Genomic DNA, 22,586 nt, shown 5'->3' with positions numbered 1-22,586 from the left:
TCAATGTTTTCCTTAGTTAACTCATGCATTTTTAAAATCAATTCAGCACGTTGTTTAGCATCAAAATTAACCTTCTCTGAAGATGGAAGAGGCAACAAATCAATAGGTGCACGAGGTAGGAAACCATACACAACTTCAAAAGGGCACATCTTAGTAGTAGAATGCAATGAACGATTATAAGCAAATTCAATATGAGGCAAGCATTCCTCCCACATTTTCTTATTATTCTTCAAAACAGCCCTAAGCATAGTAGACAACGTTCTATTGACTACTTCAGTTTGTCCATCAGTTTGGGGGTGACAAGTAGTACTGAAAAGCAGTTTAGTCCCCAACTTAGCCCATAAACATCTCCAAAAGTGGCTAAGAAATTTAGTATCACGATCTGAAACAATAGTATTTGGCACACCATGCAAGCGAATAATTTCACGAAAGAACAAATCAACAACATTAACAGCATCATCGCTTTTATGACATGGTATAAAGTGTGCCATTTTCGAGAACCTATCCACAACAACAAATATGCTATCCCTCCCCTTCTTTGTTCGAGGTAAACCTAAAACAAAGTCCATAGATATATCCTCCCAAGGAACACTAGGTACAGGCAAAGGCATATATAAACCATGAGGATTGAGTCGTGACTTAGCTTTTTGACATGTAGTGCAGCGAGCAATAAAACACTCAACATCCCGTCTCATCTTTGGCCAAAAGAAATGTGTAGCAAGTACGTCCTCCGTCTTCTTCACGCCAAAGTGTCCCATTAATCCTCCTCCATGCGCCTCCTGCAACAACAAAAGACAAACAGAGCTAGCTGGAATGCATAGCTTGTTAGCACGAAACACAAATCCATCGTTAACGACGAACTTGTTCCACATTCTTCCTTCTTTACAATTCTGCATTACATCTTTAAAATCAGCATCATGCACATATTGATCTTTGATGGTCTCCAAACCAAATATTTTGAAGTCAAGTTGTGAAAGCATAGTATAGCGGCGAGACAATGCATCAGCAATAACATTTTCTTTTCCCTTCTTGTGTTTAATGACATAAGGAAAAGTCTCAATGAATTCAACCCATTTAGCATGTCTACGATTCAGTTTAGCTTGACTTTTAATATGTTTCAAAGATTCATGATCAGAATGTATAACAAATTCTTTGGGCCATAAATAATGTTGCCATGTTACTAAAGTCCGAACAAGAGCATATAATTCTTTATCATAAGTAGAATAATTCAGACTAGGCCCACTCAATTTTTCAGAAAAGTATGCAACAGGTTTGCCATCTTGTATTAACACACCTCCTAATCCAATTCCACTAGCATCACATTCAAGCTCAAAAGTCTTATTAAAATCAGGAAGTTGGAGTGAAGGAGCATGTGTCAACTTATCTTTCAATACCGTGAAGGCTTCTTCCTGTGCGGTACCCCAAAGAAAAGGCACATCTTTCTTTGTAAGCTCATTGAGAGGTGCAACAATGGTGCTGAAATCTCTCACAAAACGCCTATAGAATCCAGCGAGGCCAAGAAAACTCCTCACTTGTGTGACCGTTTTGGGCTGCGGCCAACTCTCAATAGCTTCAATCTTGGCTTTATCAACTTCAATTCCCTGTGGAGTAACAACATAGCCAAGAAAAGATACTCGGTCGGTGCAAAAGGTGCACTTCCCAAGGTTACCAAACAAACGTGCATCATGTAGAGCAATAAAAACACCACATAAATGTTCCAAATGTTCTTCCAAAGATCTGCTATAAATCAATATGTCATCAAAGTAAACTACCACAAATCGTCCAATGAAAGCATGTAAAACTTCGTTCATTAATCTCATGAAAGTACTAGGTGCATTAGTTAACCCAAAAGGCATGACTAACCACTCATATAATCCAAACTTAGTTTTAAATGCTGTTTTCCATTCATCTCCCAATTTCATACGAATTTGATGGTAGCCACTACGCAAATCAACTTTGGAGAATATTGTAGAGCCACTCAATTCATCAAGCATATCATCTAGCCTAGGAATAGGATGACGATAACGAATAGTAATATTATTAATGCCTCTACAATCAACACACATACGTGATGTACCATCCTTTTTTGGCACTAGAATAATAGGAACAGCACAAGGACTAAGGGATTCGCGTATATAACCTTTGTCGAGAAGCTCTTGTACTTGACGCATAATCTCCTTCGTCTCCTCCGGATTGGTACGGTATGGTGCACGGTTTGGCAGTGAAGCACCGGGAATTAAGTCAATCTGATGCTCAATCCCTCGAATAGGTGGTAATCCCGGTGGTACGTCTTGTGAAAAAACGTTAGCGAACTCCTGCAAAATGTTAGTGACAGCAGGAGGCAAAGAGGACGGCACGTCCTCAAATGAAAATGATGCCTCTTTGCACACAAAAGCATAGCAAACAGATTTGCTGAAATCTAGCTCATCAATATCAGATTTGGTGGCAAATAAACATGCACTTTTCAATTTAATTTCAGAAGCAACACTAGATGGTTTATTATTAGGCTTCATTTGTTGCTCAAATTCTTTTGCCACAATCTGATTTTCACTCTTATTCTTCTCCTGTTTTGCTTTATTAGCTCTATTAATATCATCTTTCAAAATGGAATCAGGAGTCATAGGAAGCAAAGTAATATTTTTATCCTTATGAACAAGAGTATAGTGATTGTTTCTACCATGGTGTACAGAATTTTTATCAAATTGCCCATGGTCTACCAAGTAATAAGGAACATGCTTGCATAGGTACCACATCACAATCAACATAATCAGCATATGTAGAGATACTAAAATGCACACGAACAGTACGTGTTACCTTAACCTTGCCGCTGTTGTTGAACCATTGGATGTAATAAGGATGTGGATGTGGTCTTGTGGTGAGAGAAAGCTTCTCCACCATCTCCATGCTAGCCAAGTTGTTGCAGCTCCCTCCGTCTATTATGACGCGCACAGAACGTTCCTTCACAACTCCCTTGGTATGGAACAAATTGTGCCTTTGATTTTGCTCAGCTTGTGTGACCTGCACACTCAAAACACGTTGAGCAACTAAACATTCATACCTGTCAGCATCTTCAGGAGCCATGTATTGCGTCTCATGATCAGAATCATCTCCACCATGTTCTTCACGTATAATAAGAGCCAAAGTCTCCTCATCATAGTCACTAGCGGACTCATATCCACCATCCGCGGTAGCAATCATCACACGCGGAGATTTGCATTCTCTCGCATAATGACCTCCTCCCTTAGAACGACGACAAATAATATCACTTGTGTGCCCTGTTGATGCCATGGAAGAAGAAGAACTCTGTGCAGGCCCAGCAGGTGCGCTCTTGGCAGATAATGGTGGTTGTGCCTGTTTTCTTGTATCACGAATGGAGGAGGCACGTGACTGAGGTGCTGGTGTAGTTGAAGTAGAAGAAGCACGCGGTGTCCATGATGAAGGTCGGCCTGCAGAAAAGTTAGTTCGCGCCAATGCTTGTCGATCCTGCACTTCACGTTCAGCTTTACAAGCAAGATGGAATAAACAAGTGATATTAGTATACTCCTTATAGTCTAGAATGGTCTGAATCTCTCTATTTAATCCACCCAGAAAACGTGCAAGCATAGCTTCATTCTCCTCAACAATACCACATCTAATCATGCCAGTTTGTAATTCCTGATAATATTCTTCTACAGGATTTTTTTCCTTGTCTTAAGCGCTGTAATTTTTGAAGCAATTCACGTTGATAATATGGTGGAACCCAACGAGTACGCATAGCAGTTTTCAAAGCAGCCCAAGTAGTTGGAATGGGATATAATCTACAATGTTCAGACCACCATACACATGCAAAACTAGTGAAAGCACAAACAGCAGCAACCCGTCTCTCCTCAGGATATTGTAAACATGTAAATCGTTGTTCAGTTTCTAACTCCTAAGTAAGATATATATCAGGAACATATCTACCCTCAAATGGTGGAATATTCAATTTCAGTTTAGGAATATGGACATCATCTCGTACCTGAGGTGGTGGTGCAGGCCTACCATTACGAATATATACCTGAGGTCGACCTGCTGGTGGTGGTACAGGTGGCTGCACGTAGTGCTGATTTTGATCAACCTCATCCTCATAATCTCCCACATAATCATCGTCCTCCGCATCAGCAGCAGGAGCCACAGAAGTATCAATAGCAGCACCAACAGTTTGGCCAAACGCAAGAGGAACACGGCTCGCTCGGCGAAGGTCTGTTTCGCGACGTGGAGGTAGTCGTTGTTGTTTTTGTTGGAGAGGTGCGTTAGGTGCAGCGGGTGGTGGTGGTGGAAGACGCGCGAGCAATTCATTAAACTTGTTATCGAGCTTTGTTTCGAACGTCTTCTCAAGGCCAGTGATCTTCTCCATGGCCTCTTCAAAATTGTTCAGCACATCTTGCACCTGTTCAGTCATCATTTGCTGAAACTTATCATGAAGCTCCTTGTTCGATAAATTCTCCCAGTCAATCTCATCGGCTTGTGATCCTGGCATGGTTAGCAGCAATAGAAACACACAAGAATATGATCCTACAGACTACGAACAAGTGGTGGTGGTGGGTGTCACAAATCCGTCAAGCAAAACTCAAATTCTTACCAGTTCTTACCCAGCAACAGGCGGTGATCGGCAACCGTTGTAGTCAAAACTCTCAAAGCTTGGATAGAGCGATTACCAGGGAGAGTCAAACGCACGACGTACATGTATGTGGAGCTGGGAAGGCTTATAATATGGTAGCAAAAAGGGTCAGCAATAATCAATTCAGAGATGCAAAGTTGAATAAACGCTCAACGACGGTACTGTGCTGGTCCTAGGCTAGACTGTGCTAGAGACGCGAGCCTAGAACACCAACAAAATCACGGCGCGGCACATAAACAAGGGAGGAGCACACTCTGGAAAAAAAATTCTCTTTTTTTTGCACTTTTTTTTCCTCTTTTTTTTTGCTCCGCAACAATTTTTTTTCGAAAAAGTCTACAAATGGTCTAAAAACTGCCTAGCCAGAATTTTCCAGACTTAGTTTTTTTTTTGAAATTGGAACTATTTTTCTTCTGTGGATGGCTCGGAAGTTGGGGAGTCCTTCTCTGTCACGACTCGGAGTATCGCGTGATCTGGAAATCGAGAACAATGCAACAATTACTGGACTCGGACTAGGACTGGTGGCAGAGATGAATCTGGTGGAACTCGGACTGGTGGCGGAGATAAATCTGGTGGAACACGGACAGGTGGCGGATATATGTTGCAGGTGAACTCGGATTGGCGTGATGGCGGCGGATATGTGGTGGCGTATATGGATTCGGATTGGCGGTGAATATGTGGTGGTGGTATATGGCAACAATGACGATGATGATGCGGTGGTGATATATGGCAGCAGTGACGTGACAACCTGTGAATAGAACTCGAAACTCTAAAAGACTAGACGCTAAGACCAGCAACTTGACACGACGATGTGATAGAGGCGGAGGTGTCCCGTCTTTCGATGAGATGATGGATATCGCTTTGGTGGAAGTCGACTTTGACGATCCGACTACGAACGTGCGAGGACGTCGCGCCTTAGCAATCGCTAAACCAACTCCGAGAGGTTATTGACCACGCCGGAGCACGATCAACCTGACCACGAGGGTCTGTTTCCTGGGAGCAAACGAAGAACAAGCAAGAAACTAAGACTGCAATCTGGATATTGCGAATATAAGATGAAAGCTTTATTGATCAAGGTGGGGTTCTGTGACGCCTTTGTCTGGTCGTTGAACACAAACGAAGTACGCGAAGTTGCAGCTATGGCAAACTTTTAATCTATACAAAACCCAAAGTCTAAACGATGCCCTAAGGGCTGTATATATGGAGGAAGAGGGGGGAATTTCGTGGCCCTTGGTGGAGGGGTCCGAAATCAACCCTATCTCTTGTTTCCCCACACATACGGACTCTAAAAATAGCCTATACTTATGTATTTCGAAATTACATGGGCCTGGCCCAATAATAAGGTGACGCAACACCTAAAATAGCCTCGGGACGAAATTTATGAAGTGGCATCTTGTATATTTCGTCCAAGGCTTCATGCACCCATTATGGTGGCTTCAAAGTCCTGAAATCATCACTTGTAACTCCGTTCTTGCTCCCCTTGCGCATGCCATCATCTCCATGCTTGTTCTTGCTCCAATTTTCATCCTTCTCCAAGCTAGGCCCTTCATTTGTAAGCAAAACAAATGTATCCAATTTAGGCAGCATCATATTCTCATGAACATTAGAATCATTACCAAGAAACGAAAGTACCTGGTAATTTAGTTGGCGTGCACGAGCTCTAGTAATTGGTCCAGTATGTATAGCAGCAGGGGCTGTGGGTGTAACAATTGTATTGATGTCCTCATCATCCTCCCCTTCTTGAAATGAAGTCGTCCTCGACGGAAGTTCATCTTCCTCACCCAAATAAGGCTTCAAATCTGCAATGTTAAAAGTGGGACTAACCCCAAAATCTGCAGGCAGCTCAAGTTTATATGCATTATCATTTATTTTCTCTAACACCTTAAAGGGACCATCAGCACGTGGCATTAACTTTGATTTGCGCAAATCAGGAAATCTATCCTTACGCAAATGTAACCAAACAAGATCTCCAGGTGCAAACACGACATGTTTTCTACCCTTATCTCCAGCAAGTTTATATTTAGCATTCATGCGCTCAATGTTTTCCTTAGTTAACTCATGCATTTTTAAAATCAATTCAGCACGTTGTTTAGCATCAAAATTAACCTTCTCCGAAGATGGAAGAGGCAACAAATCAATAGGTGCACGAGGTAGGAAACCATACACAACTTCAAAAGGGCACATCTTAGTAGTAGAATGCAATGAACGATTATAAGCAAATTCAATATGAGGCAAGCATTCCTCCCACATTTTCTTATTATTCTTCAAAACAGCCCTAAGCATAGTAGACAATGTTCTATTGACTACTTCAGTTTGTCCATCAGTTTGGGGGTGACAAGTAGTACTAAAAAACAGTTTAGTCCCCAACTTAGCCCATAAACATCTCCAAAAGTGGCTAAGAAATTTAGTATCACGATCTGAAACAATAGTATTTGGCACACCATGCAAGCGAATAATTTCACGAAAGAACAAATCAGCAACATTAACAGCATCATCGCTTTTATGACATGGTATAAAGTGTGCCATTTTCGAGAATCTATCCACGACAACAAATATGCTATCCCTCCCCTTCTTTGTTCGAGGTAAACCTAAAACAAAGTCCATAGATATATCCTCCCAAGGAACACTAGGTACAGGCAAAGGCATATATAAACCATGAGGATTGAGTCGTGACTTAGCTTTTTGACATGTAGTGCAGCGAGCAATAAAACGCTCAACATCCGGTCTCATCTTTGGCCAAAAGAAATGTGTAGCAAGTACGTCCTCCGTCTTCTTCACGCCAAAGTGTCCCATTAATCCTCCTCCATGCGCCTCCTGCAACAACAAAAGACGAACGGAGCTAGCTGGAATGCATAGCTTGTTAGCACGAAACACAAATCCATCGTTAACAACAAACTTGTTCCACATTCTTCCTTCTTTACAATTCTGCATTACATCTTTAAAATCAGCATCATGCACATATTGATCTTTGATGGTTTCCAAACCAAATATTTTGAAGTCAAGTTGTGAAAGCATAGTATAGCGGCGAGACAATGCATCAGCAATAACATTTTCTTTTCCCTTCTTGTGTTTAATGACATAAGGAAAAGTCTCAATGAATTCAACCCATTTAGCATGTCTACGGTTCAGTTTAGCTTGACTTTTAATATGTTTCAAAGATTCATGATCAGAATGTATAACAAATTCTTTGGGCCATAAATAATGTTGCCATGATTCTAAAGTCCGAACAAGAGCATATAATTCTTTATCATAAGTAGAATAATTCAGACTAGGCCCACTCAATTTTTCAGAAAAGTATGCAACAGGTTTGCCATCTTGTAATAAAACACCGCCTAATCCAATTCCACTAGCATCACATTCAAGCTCAAAAGTCTTATTAAAATCAGGAAGTTGGAGTAAAGGAGCATGTGTCAACTTATCTTTCAATACCGTGAAGGCTTCTTCCTGTGCAGTACCCCAAAGAACGTAGCGTGGCTACCCGACTCTTTTTTTTTCCGAAACCTATTCCGGCAAGGAAACACGAATCGGAATCTAGATGGATCTCAAAAACAAACCTAATATGCAAGGAACTCGGATTGGTGGTGGATATATGGTGGTGGTATATGGCAGCGGTGGTGGTAGCGGTGGTAGTATATGGATATGGATCGGTGGTGGTATATGGATACGGATTCGGAGCGGTGGCGGATAAGCGGTGGTGGTAGATGGCAGGGGCGATGATGATGGTGCGGCGGCGGCGTGACAACTTATGACCAGAACTCGAAACTCTAAAAGACTAGACTCTAAGACCAGCAACTAGACACGACGATGCAACCGCAATTTCAACAAAGCAAAACCCTAAAAAGATTATGCAAAGGCTCAGATTGGTTCGGATATGATGAACTAACCCTAATTTTTTTGTGGCTTTTTCGTGGACTGTAGGTATGAAGAACAGACTCGATCTAAACTACGAAAAACTGTAAAATCTCACCGAGCAACCTGGAAATCTGATACCACTTGATAGAGGCGGAGGTGTCCCGTCTTTCGATGAGATGATGGATATCGCTTTGGTGGAAGTCGACTTTGACGATCCGACTACGAACGTGCGAGGACGTCGCGCCTTAGCAATCGCTAAACCAACTCCGAGAGGTTATTGACCACGCCGGAGCACGATCAACCTGACCACGAGGGTCTGTTTCCTGCGAGCAAACGAAGAACAAGCAAGAAACTAAGATTGCAATCTGGATATTGCGAATATAAGATGAAAGCTTTATTGATCAAGGTGGGGTTCTGTGACGCCTTTGTCTGGTCGTTGAACACAAACAAAGTACGCGAAGTTGCAGCTATGGCGAACTTTTAATCTAAACAAAACCCAAAGTCTAAACGATGCCCTAAGGGCTGTATATATGGAGGAAGAGGGGGGAATTTCGTGGCCCTTGGTGGAGGGGTCCGAAATCAATCCTATCTCTTGTTTCCCCACACATACGGACTCTAAAAATAGCCTATACTTATGTATTTCGAAATTACATGGGCCTGGCCCAATAATAAGGTGACGCAGCACCTAAAATAGCCTCGGGACGAAATTTATGAAGTGGCATCTTGTATATTTCGTCCAAGCCTTCATGCACCCATTATGGTGGCTTCAAAGTCCTGAAATCATCACTTGTAACTCCGTTCTTGTTCCCCTTGCGCATGGCATCATCTCCATGCTTGTTCTTGCTCCAATGTTCATCCTTCTCCAAGCTAGGCCCTTCATTTGTAAGCAAAACAAATGTATCCAATTTAGGCAGCATCATATTCTCATGAACATTAGAATCATTACCAAGAAACGGAAGTACCTGGTAATTTAGTTGGCGTGCACGAGCTCTAGTAATTGGTCCAGTATGTATAGCAGCAGGGGCTGTGGGTGTAACAATTGTATTGATGTCCTCATCATCCTCCCCTTCTTGAAATGAAGTCGTCCTCGACGGAAGTTCATCTTCCTCACCCAAATAAGGCTTCAAATCTGCAATGTTAAAAGTGGGACTAACCCCAAAATCTGCAGGCAGCTCAAGTTTATATGCATTATCATTTATTTTCTCTAACACCTTAAAGGGACCATCAGCACGTGGCATTAACTTTGATTTGCGCAAATCAGGAAATCTATCCTTACGCAAATGTAACCAAACAAGATCTCCAGGTGCAAACACAACATGTTTTCTACCCTTATCTCCAGCAAATTTATATTTAGCATTCATGCGCTCAATGTTTTCCTTAGTTAACTCATGTATTTTTAAAATCAATTCAGCACGTTGTTTAGCATCAAAATTAACCTTCTCCGAAGATGGAAGAGGCAACAAATCAATAGGTGCACGAGGTAGGAAACCATACACAACTTCAAAAGGGCACATCTTAGTAGTAGAATGCAATGAACGATTATAAGCAAATTCAATATGAGGCAAGCATTCCTCCCACATTTTCTTATTATTCTTCAAAACAGCCCTAAGCATAGTAGACAACGTTCTATTGACTACTTCAGTTTGTCCATCAGATTGGGGGTGACAAGTAGTACTAAAAAGCAGTTTAGTCCCCAACTTAGCCCATAAACATCTCCAAAAGTGGCTAAGAAATTTAGTATCACGATCTGAAACAATAGTATTTGGCACACCATGCAAGCGAATAATTTCACGAAAGAACAAATCAGCAACATTAACAGCATCATCGCTTTTATGACATGGTATAAAGTGTGCCATTTTCGAGAATCTATCCACTACAACAAATATGCTATCCCTCCCCTTCTTTGTTCGAGGTAAACCTAAAACAAAGTCCATAGATATATCCTCCCAAGGAACACTAGGTACAGGCAAAGGCATATATAAACCATGAGGATTGAGTCGTGACTTAGCTTTTTGACATGTAGTGCAGCGAGCAATAAAACGCTCAACATCCCGTCTCATCTTTGGCCAAAAGAAATGTGTAGCAAGTACGTCCTCCGTCTTCTTCACGCCAAAGTGTCCCATTAATCCTCCTCCATGCGCCTCCTGCAACAACAAAAGACGAACGGAGCTAGCTGGAATGCATAGCTTGTTAGCACGAAACACAAATCCATCGTTAACAACAAACTTGTTCCACATTCTTCCTTGATAGAGGCAAAGGTGTCCCGTCTTTCGATGAGATGGTGGATTTCGCTTTGGTGGAAGTCGACTTTGACGATCTGACTACGAACGTGCGAGGACGTCGCGCCTTAGCAATCGCTAAACCAACTCCGAGAGGTTATTGACCACGCCGGAGCACGATCAACCTGACCACGAGGGTCTGTTTCCTGCGAGCAAACGAAGAACAAGCAAGAAACTAAGATTGCAATCTGGATATTGCGAATATAAGATGAAAGCTTTATTGATCAAGGTGGGGTTCTGTGACGCCTTTGTCTGGTCGTTGAACACAAACGAAGTACGCGAAGTTGCAGCTATGGCGAACTTTTAATCTAAACAAAACCCAAAGTCTAAACGATGCCCTAAGGGCTGTATATATGGAGGAAGAGGGGGGGAATTTCGTGGCCCTTGGTGGAGGGGTCCGAAATCAACCCTATCTCTTGTTTCCCCACACATACTGACTCTAAAAATAGCCTATACTTATGTATTTCGAAATTACATGGGCCTGGCCCAATAATAAGGTGACGCAGCACCTAAAATAGCCTCGGGACGAAATTTATGAAGTGGCATCTTGTATATTTCGTCCAAGGCTTCATGCACCCATTATGGTGGCTTCAAAGTCCTGAAATCATCACTTGTAACTCCGTTCTTGTTCCCCTTGCGCATGCCATCATCTCCATGCTTGTTCTTGCTCCAATGTTCATCCTTCTCCAAGCTAGGCCCTTCATTTGTAAGCAAAACAAATGTATCCAATTTAGGCAGCATCATATTCTCATGAACATTAGAATCATTACCAAGAAACGAAAGTACCTGGTAATTTAGTTGGCGTGCACGAGCTCTAGTAATTGGTCCAGTATGTATAGCAGCAGGGGCTGTGGGTGTAACAATCGTATTGATGTCCTCATCACGATGCAACCGCAAATTCAACAAAGCAAATACAGAAAAGATTATGCAAAGGCTCAGATTGGTTCGGATGGGATGAACTAACCCTAATTTTTTTTCTTGGCTTTTTCGTGGACTATAGGTATGAAGAACAGACTCGATCTAAACTATGAAAAACTGTAAAATCTCACCGAGCAACCTGGAAATCTGATACCACTCGATAGAGGCAAAGGTGTCCCGTCTTTCGATGAGATGATGGATATCGCTTTGGTGGAAGTCGACTTTGACGATCCGACTACGAACGTGCGAGGACGTCGCGCCTTAGCAATCGCTAAACCAACTCCGAGAGGTTATTGACCACGCCGGAGCACGATCAACCTGACCACGAGGGTCTGTTTCCTGCGAGCAAACAAAGAACAAGCAAGAAACTAAGATTGCAATCTGGATATTGCGAATATAAGATGAAAGCTTTATTGATCAAGGTGGGGTTCTGTGACGCCTTTGTCTGGTCGTTGAACACAAACGAAGTACGCGAAGTTGCAGCTGTGGCGAGCTTTTAATCTAAACAAAACCCAAAGTCTAAACGGTGCCCTAAGGGCTGTATATATGGAGGAAGAGTGGGGAATTTCGTGGCCCTTGGTGGAGGGCTCCGAAATCAACCCTGTCTCTTGTTTCCCCACACATACGGACTCTAAAAATAGCCTATACTTATGTATTTCGAAATTACATGGGCCTGGCCCAATAAAAAGGTGACGCAGTGATGAGGACATCAATACCATTGTTACACCCACAGCCCCTACTGCTACATATACTGGACCAATTACTAGAGCTCGCGCACGCCAATTAAATTATCAGGTACTTTCGTTTCTTGGTAATGATTCTAATGTTCATGAGAATATGATGCTGCCTAAATTGGATACATTTGTTTTGCTTACAAATGAAGGGCCTAGCTTGGAGAAGGATGGACATTGGAGCAAGAACGAGCATGGAGATGATGCCATGCGCAAGGGGAACCAGAACGGAGTTACAAGTGATGATTTCAGGACTTTGAAGCCACCATAATGGGTGCATGAAGCCTTGGACGAAATATACAAGATGCCACTTCATAAATTTCGTCCCGAGGCTATTATTGGTGCTGCGTCACCTTATTATAGGGCCAGGCCCATGTAATTTCGAAATACATAAGTATAGGCTATTTTTAGAGTCCGTATGTGTGGGGAAACAAGAGATAGGGTTGATTTCGGACCCCTCCACCAAGGGTCACGAAATTCCCCCCTCTTCCTCCATATATACAACCCTTAGGGCATCGTTTAGACTTTGGGTTTTGTTTAGATTAAAGTTCGCCATAGCTTCAACTTCGCGTACTTCGTTTGTGTTCAACGACCAGACAAAGGCGTCACAGAACCCCACCTTGATCAATAAAGCTTTCATCTTATATTCGCAATATCCAGATTGCAATCTCAGTTTCTTGCTTGTTCTTCGTTTGCTCGCAGGAAACAGACCCTCGTGGTCAGGTTGATCGTGCTCCGGCATGGTCAATAACCTCTCGGAGTTGGTTTAGCGATTGCTAAGGCGCGACGACCTCGCACGTTCGTAGTCGGATCGTCAAAGTCGACTTCCACCAAAACGAAATCCATCATCTCATCGAAAGACGGGACACCTTTGCCTCTATCAAGTGGTATCAGATTTCCAGGTTGCTCGGTGAGATTTTACAGTTTTTCATAGTTTAGATCGAGTCTGTTCTTCATACCTATAGTCCACGAAAAAGCCAACAAAAAAATTAGGGTTAGTTCATCATATCCGAACCAATCTGAGCCTTTGCATAATCTTTTTAGGGTTTTGCTTTGTTGAATTTGCGGTTGCATCGTCGTGTCTAGTTGCTGGTCTTAGCGTCTAGTCTTTTAGAGTTTCGAGTTCTGGTCATAAGTTGTCACGCCGCCGCCGCACCATCATCATCGCCCCTGCCATCTACCACCACCGCTCCGAATCCGTATCCATATACCACCACCAATCCGTGCCATATACCACCACCGATCCATATCCATATACTACCACCGCATCATCATCGTCGCTGTTGCCATATACCACCACCACATATTCACCGCCAATCCGAATCCATATACGCCACCACATATCCGCCGCCATCACGCCAATCCGAGTTCACCTGCAACATATATCCGCCACCTGTCCGTGTTCCACCAGATTTATCTCCGCCACCAGTCCGAGTTCCACCAGATTCATCTCCGCCACCAGTCCTAGTCCGAGTCCAGTAATCGTTGCATTGTTCTCGATTTCCAGATCACGCGATACTCCGAGTCGTGACAGAGAAGGACTCCCCAACTTCCGAGCCATCCGCAGAAGAAAAATAGTTCCAATTTCAAAAAAAAAAACTAAGTCTGGAAAATTCTGGCTAGGCAGTTTTTAGACCATTTGTAGACTTTTTCGAAAAAAAATTGTTGCGAGGCAAAAAAAAGAGGAAAAAGAAAGTGCAAAAAAAAAAGAGATTTTTTTTTTCAGAGTGTGCTCCTCCCTTGTTTACGTGCCGCGCCATGATGTTGGTGTTCTAAGCTCGCGTCTCTAGCAGAGTCTAGCCTAGGACCAGCACAGTACCGTCGTTGAGCGTTTATTCAACTTTGCATCTCTGAATTGATTATTGCTGACCCTTTTTGCTACCATATTATTAGCCTTCCCAGCTCCACATACATCTACGTCGTGCGTTTGACTCTCCCTGGTAATCGCTCTATCCAAGCTTTGAGAGTTTTGACTACAACGGTTGCCGATCACCGCCTGTTGCTGGGTAAGAACTGGTAAGAATTTGAGTTTTGCTTGACGGATTTGTGACACCCACCACCACCACTTGTTCGTAGTCTATAGGATCATATTCTTGTGTGTTTCTATTGCTGCTAACCATGCCAGGATCACAAGCCGACGAGATTGACTGGGAGAATTTATCGAACAAGGAGCTTCATGATAAGTTTCAGCAAATGATGACTGAACAGGTGCAAGATGTGCTGAACAATTTTGAAGAGGCCATGGAGAAGATCACTGGCCTTGAGAAGACGTTCAAAACAAAGCTCGATAACAAGTTTAATGAATTGCTCGCGCGTCTTCCACCACCACCACCCGCTGCACCTAATGCACCTCTCCAACAACAACAACAACGACTACCTCCACGTCGCGAAACAGACCTTCGCCGAGCGAGCCGTGTTCCTCTTGCGTTTGGCCAAACTGTTGGTGTTGCTGTTGATACTTCTGTGGCTCCTGCTGCTGATGCGGAGGAGGATGATTATGTGGGAGATTATGAGGATGAGGTTGATCAAAATCAGCACTACGTGCAGCCACCTGCACCACCACCAGCAGGTCGACCTCAGGTATATATACGTAATGGTACGCCTGCACCACCACCTCAGGTACGAGATGATGTCCATATTCCTAAACTGAAATTGAATATTCCACCATTTGAGGGTAGATATGTTCCTGATATATATCTTACTTGGGAGTTAGAAACTGAACAACGATTTACATGTTTACAATATCCTGAGGAGAGACGGGTTGCTGCTGCTGTTTGTGCTTTCACTAGTTTTGCATGTGTATGGTGGTCTGAACATTGTAGATTATATCCTATTCCAACTACTTGGGCTGCTTTGAAAACTGCTATGCGTACTCGTTGGGTTCCACCATATTATCAACGTGAATTGCTTCAAAAATTACAGCGCTTAAGACAAGGAAAAAATTCTGTAGAAGAATATTATCAGGAATTACAAACTGGCATGATTAGATGTGGTATTGTTGAGGAGAATGAAGCTATGCTTGCACGTTTTCTGGGTGGATTAAATAGAGAGATTCAGACCATTCTAGACTATAAGGAGTATACTAATATCACTCGTTTATTCCATCTTGCTTGTAAAGCTGAACGTGAAGTGCAGGATCGACAAGCATTGGCGCGAACTAACTTTTCTGCAGGCCGACCTTCATCATGGACACCGCGTGCATCTTCTACTTCAACTGCACCAGCACCTCAGTCACGTGCCTCCTCCAGTCGTGATACAAGAAAATAGGCACAACCACCATTATCTGCCAAGAGCGCACCTGCTGGGCCTGCACAGAGTTCTTCTTCTTCCATGGCATCAACAGGGCACACAAGTGATATTATTTGTCGTCGTTGTAAGGGAGGAGGTCATTATGCGAGAGAATGCAAATCTCCGCGTGTGATGATTGCTACTACGGATGGTGGATATGAGTCCGCTAGTGACTATGATGAGGAGACTTTGGCTCTTATTACACGTGAAGAACATGGTGGAGATGATTCTGATCATGAGACGCAATACATGGCTCCTGAAGACGCTGACAGGTATGAATGTTTAGTTGCTCAACGTGTTTTGAGTGTGCAGGTCACACAAGCTGAGCAAAATCAGAGGCACAATTTGTTCCATACCAAGGGAGTTGTGAAAGAACGTTCTATGCGCGTCATCATAGATGGAGGGAGCTGCAACAACTTGGCTAGCATGGAGATGGTGGAGAAGCTTTCTCTCACCACAAGACCACATCCACATCCTTACTACATCCAATGGTTCAACAACAGCGGCAAGGTTAAGGTAACACGTACTGTTCGTGTGCATTTTAGTATCTCTACATATGCTGATTATGTTGATTGTGATGTGGTACCTATGCAAGCGTGTTCCTTATTACTTGGTAGACCATGGCAATTTGATAAAAATTCTGTACACCATGGTAGAAACAATCACTATACTCTTGTTCATAAGGATAAAAATATTACTTTGCTTCCTATGACTCCTGATTCCATTTTGAAAGATGATATTAATAGAGCTAATAAAGCACAACAGGAGAAGAATAAGAGTGAAAATCAGATTGTGGCAAAAGAATTTGAGCAACAAATGAAGCCTAATAATAAACCATCTAGTGTTGCTTCTGAAATTAAATTGAAAAGTGCATGTTTATTTGCCACCAAATCTGATATTGATGAGCTAGATTTCAGCAAATCTGTTTGCTATGCTTTTGTGTGCAAAGAGGCATTATTTTCATTCGAGGACGTGCCTTCCTCTTTGCCTCCTGCTGTCACTAACATTTTGGAGGAGTTCGCTGACGTTTTTCCACAAGACGTGCCACCGGGATTACCGCCTATTCGAGGGATTGAGCATCAGATTGACTTAATTCCCGGTGCTTCACTGCCAAACCGTGCACCATACCGTACTAATCCAGAGGAGACGAAGGAGATTATGCGTCAAGTACAAGAGCTTCTCGACAAAGGTTATATACGCGAATCCCTTAGTCCTTGTGCCGTTCCTATTATTCTAGTGCCGAAAAAGGATGGTACATCACGTATGTGTGTTGATTGTAGAGGCATTAATAATATTACTATTCGTTATCGTCATCCTATTCCTAGGCTAGATGATATGCTTGATGAATTGAGTGGCTCTACAATATTCTCCAAAGTTGATTTGCGTAGTGGCTACCATCAAATTCGTATGAAATTGGGAGATGAATGGAAAACAGCATTTAAAACTAAGTTTGGATTATATGAGTGGTTAGTCATGCCTTTTGGGTTAACTAATGCACCTAGTACTTTCATGAGATTAATGAACGAAGTTTTACGTGCTTTCATTGGACGATTTGTGGTAGTTTACTTGATGAGGACATCAATACAATTGTTACACCCACAGCCCCTGCTGCTATACATACTGGACCAATTACTAGAGCTCGTGCACGCCAACTAAATTACCAGGTACTTCCGTTTCTTGGTAATGATTCTAATGTTCATGAGAATATGATGCTGCCTAAATTGGATACATTTGTTTTGCTTACAAATGAAGGGCCTAGCTTGGAGAAGGATGAACATTGGAGCAAGAACAAGCATGGAGATGATGGCATGCGCAAGGGGAACAAGAACGGAGTTACAAGTGATGATTTCAGGACTTTGAAGCCACCATAAAGGGTGCATGAAGCCTTGGACGAAATATACAAGATGCCACTTCATAAATTTCGTCCCGAGGCTATTTTAGGTGCTGTGTCACCTTATTATTGGGCCAGGCCCATGTAATTTCGAAATACATAAGTATAGGCTATTTTTAGAGTCCGTATGTGTGGGGAAACAAGAGATAGGGTTGATTTCGGACCCCTCCACCAAGGGCCACGAAATTCCCCCCTCTTCCTCCATATATACAGCCCTTAGGGCATCGTTTAGACTTTGGGTTTTGTTTAGATTAAAAGTTCGCCATAGCTGCAACTTCGCGTACTTCGTTTGTGTTCAACGACCAGACAAAGGCGTCACAGAACCCCACCTTGATCAATAAAGCTTTCATCTTATATTCGCAATATCCAGATTGCAATCTCAGTTTCTTGCTTGTTCTTCGTTTGCTCGCAGGAAACAGACCCTCGTGGTCAGGTTGATCGTGCTCCGGCGTGGTCAATAACCTCTCGGAGTTGGTTTAGCGATTGCTAAGGCGCGACGTCCTCGCACGTTCGTAGTCGGATCGTCAAAGCCGACTTCCACCAAAGCGATATCCATCATCTCATCGAAAGACGGGACACCTTTGCCTCTATCAGAATATTATCAGGAATTACAAACTGGCATGATTAGATGTGGTATTGTTGAGGAGAATGAAGCTATGCTTGCACGTTTTCTGGGTGGATTAAATAGAGAGATTCAGACCATTCTAGACTATAAGGAGTATACTAATATCACTCGTTTATTCCATCTTGCTTGTAAAGCTGAACGTGAAGTGCAGGATCGACAAGCATTGGGGCGAACTAACTTTTCTGCAGGCCGACCTTCATCATGGACACCACGTGCATCTTCTACTTCAACTGCACCAGCACCTCCATCCGGTGCCACCTCCAGCCGTGATACAAGAAAACAGGCACAACCACCATTATCTGCCAAGAGCGCACCTGCGGGGCCTGCACAGCGTTCTTCTTCTTCCATGGCATCAACAGGGCACACAAGTGATATTATTTGTCGTCGTTGTAAGGGAGGAGGTCATTATGCGAGAGAATGCAAATCTCCGCGTGTGATGATTGCTACCGCGGATGGTGTATATGAGTCCGCTAGTGACTATGATGAGGAGACTTTGGCTCTTATTACACGTGAAGAACATGGTGGAGATGATTCTGATCATGAGACGCAATACATGGCTCCTGAAGACGCTGACAGGTATGAATGTTTAGTTGCTCAACGTGTTTTGAGTGTGCAGGTCACACAAGCTGAGCAAAATCAGAGGCACAATTTGTTCCATACCAAGGGAGTTGTGAAAGAACGTTCTATGCGCGTCATCATAGATGGAGGGAGCTGCAACAACTTGGCTAGCATGGAGATGGTGGAGAAGCTTTCTCTCACCACAAGACCACATCCACATCCTTACTACATCCAATGGTTCAACAACAGCGGCAAGGTTAAGGTAACACGTACTGTTCGTGTGCATTTTAGTATATCTACATATGCTGATTATGTTGATTGTGATGTGGTACCTATGCAAGCATGTTCCTTATTACTTGGTAGACCATGGCAATTTGATAAAAATTCTGTACACCATGGTAGAAACAATCACTATACTCTTGTTCATAAGGATAAAAATATTACTTTGCTTCCTATGACTCCTGATTCCATTTTGAAAGATGATATTAATAGAGCTAATAAAGCAAAACAGGAGAAGAATAAGAGTGAAAATCAGATTGTGGCAAAAGAATTTGAGCAACAAATGCAGCCTAATAATAAACCATCTAGTGTTGCTTCTGAAATTAAATTGAAAAGTGCATGTTTATTTGCCACAAAATCTGATATTGATGAGCTAGATTTCAGCAAATTTGTTTGCTATGCTTTTGTGTGCAAAGAGGCATTATTTTCATTCGAGGACGTGCCTTCCTCTTTGCCTCCTGCTATCACTAACATTTTGTAGGAGTTCGCTGACGTCTTTCCACAAGACGTGCCACCGGGATTACCGCCTATTCGAGGGATTGAGCATCAGATTGACTTAATTCCCGGTGCTTCACTGCCAAACCGTGCACCATACCATACCAATCTAGAGGAGACGAAGGAGATTATGCGTCAAGTACAAGAGCTTCTCGACAAAGGTTATATACGCGAATCCCTTAGTCCTTGTGCTGTTCCTATTATTCTAGTGCCGAAAAAGGATGGTACATCACGTATGTGTGTTGATTGTAGAGGCATTAATAATATTACTATTCGTTATCGTCATCCTATTCCTAGGCTAGATGATATGCTTGATGAATTGAGTGGCTCTACAATATTCTCCAAAGTTGATTTGCGTAGTGGATACCATCAAATTCGTATGAAATTGGGAGATGAATGGAAAACAGCATTTAAAACTAAGTTTGGATTAAATGAGTGGTTAGTCATGCCTTTTGGGTTAACTAATGCACCTAGTACTTTCATGAGATTAATGAACGAAGTTTTACGTGCTTTCATTGGACGATTTGTGGTAGTTTACTTTGATGACATATTGATTTATAGCAGATCTTTGGAAGAACATTTGGACCATTTACGTGCTGTTTTTATTGCTCTACGTGATGCACGTTTGTTTGGTAACCTTGGGAAGTGCACCTTTTGCACCGACCGAGTATCTTTTCTTGGCTATGTTGTTACTCCACAGGGAATTGAAGTTGATAAAGCCAAGATTGAAGCTATTGAGAGTTGGCCGCAGCCCAAAACGGTCACACAAGTGAGGAGTTTTCTTGGCCTCGCTGGATTCTATAGGCGTTTTGTGAGAGATTTCAGCACCATTGCTGCTCCTCTCAATGAGCTTACAAAGAAAGATGTGTCTTTTCTTTGGGGTACTGCACAGGAAGAAGCCTTCACGGTACTGAAAGATAAGTTGACACATGCTCCTTTACTCCAACTTCCTGATTTTAATAAGACTTTTGAGCTTGAATGTGATGCTAGTGGAATTGGATTAGGAGGTGTGTTATTACAAGATGGCAAACCCATTGCATACTTTTCTGAAAAATTGAGTGGGCCTAGTCTGAAGTATTCTACTTATGATAAAGAATTATATGCTCTTGTTCGGACTTTAGAAACATGGCAACATTATTTATGGCCCAAAGAATTTGTTCTACATTCTGATCATGAATCTTTGAAACATATTAAAAGTCAAGCTAAACTGAATCGTAGACATGCTAAATGGGTTGAATTCATTGAGACTTTCCCTTATGTCATTAAACACAAGAAGGGAAAAGAAAATGTTATTGCTGATGCTTTGTCTCGTCGCTATAGTATGCTTTCACAACTTGACTTCAAAATATTTGGTTTGGAGACCATCAAAGATCAATATGTGCATGATGCTGATTTTAAAGATGTAATGCAGAATTGTAAAGAAGGAAGAATGTGGAACAAGTTTGTCGTTAACGATGGATTTGTGTTTCGTGCTAACAAGCTATGCATTCCAGCTAGCTCCGTTCGTCTTTTGTTGTTGCAGGAGGCGCATGGAGGAGGATTAATGGGACACTTTGGCGTGAAAAAGACGGAGGACGTACTTGCTACACATTTCTTTTGGCCAAAGATGAGACGGGATGTTGAGCATTTTATTGCTCGATGCACTACATGTCAAAAAGCTAAGTCACGACTCAATCCTCATGGTTTATATATGCCTTTGCCTGTACCTAGTGTTCCTTGGGAGGATATATCTATGGACTTTGTTTTAGGTTTACCTCGAACAAAGAAGGGGAGGGATAGCATATTTGTTGTCGTGGATAGATTCTCGAAAATGGCACACTTTATACCATGTCATAAAAGCGATGATGCTGTTAATGTTGCTGATTTGTTCTTTCATGAAATTATTCGCTTGCATGGTGTGCCAAATACTATTGTTTCAGATCGTGATACTAAATTTCTTAGCCACTTTTGGAGATGTTTATGGGCTAAGTTGGGGACTAAACTGCTTTTTAGTACTACTTGTCACCCCCAAACTGATGGACAAACTGAAGTAGTCAATAGAACGTTGTCTACTATGCTTAGGGCTGTTTTGAAGAATAATAAGAAAATGTGGGAGGAATGCTTGCCTCATATTGAATTTGCTTCTAATCGTTCATTGCATTCTACTACTAAGATGTGCCCTTTTGAAGTTGTGTATGGTTTCCTACCTCGTGCACCTATTGATTTGTTGCCTCTTCCATCTTCGGAGAAGGTTAATTTTGATGCTAAACAACGTGCTGAATTGATTTTAAAAATGCATGAGTTAACTAAGGAAAACATTGAGCGCATGAATGCTAAATATAAACTTGCTGGAGATAAGGGTAGAAAACATGTTGTGTTTGCACCTGGAGATCTTGTTTGGTTACATTTGCGTAAGGATAGATTTCCTGATTTGCACAAATCAAAGTTAATGCCACGTGCTGATGGTCCCTTTAAGGTGTTAGAGAAAATAAATGATAATGCATATAAACTTGAGCTGCCTGCAGATTTTGGGGTTAGTCCCACTTTTAACATTGCAGATTTGAAGCCTTATTTGGGTGAGGAAGATGAACTTCCGTCGAGGACGACTTCTTTTCAAGAAGGGGAGGATGATGAGGACATCAATACAATTGTTACACCCACAGCCCCTGCTGCTATACATACTGGACCAATTACTGGAGCTCGTGCACGCCAACTAAATTACCAGGTACTTTCGTTTCTTGGTAATGATTCTAATGTTCATGAGAATATGATGCTGCCTAAATTGGATACATTTGTTTTGCTTACAAATGAAGGGCCTAGCTTGGAGAAGGATGAACATTGGAACAAGAACGGAGTTACAAGTGATGATTTCAGGACTTTGAAGCCACCATAATGGGTGCATGAAGCCTTGGACGAAATATACAAGATGCCACTTCATAAATTTCGTCCAGAGGCTATTTTAGGTGCTGCGTCACCTTATTATTGGGCCAGGCCCATGTAATTTCGAAATACATAAGTATAGGCTATTTTTAGAGTCCGTATGTGTGGGGAAACA

Source organism: Triticum aestivum, chromosome 2A (assembly GCF_018294505.1).
Source record: "Triticum aestivum cultivar Chinese Spring chromosome 2A, IWGSC CS RefSeq v2.1, whole genome shotgun sequence".
Classification (NCBI taxonomy): Eukaryota; Viridiplantae; Streptophyta; class Magnoliopsida; order Poales; family Poaceae; genus Triticum; species Triticum aestivum.
This window is presented reverse-complemented; position numbering follows the sequence as displayed.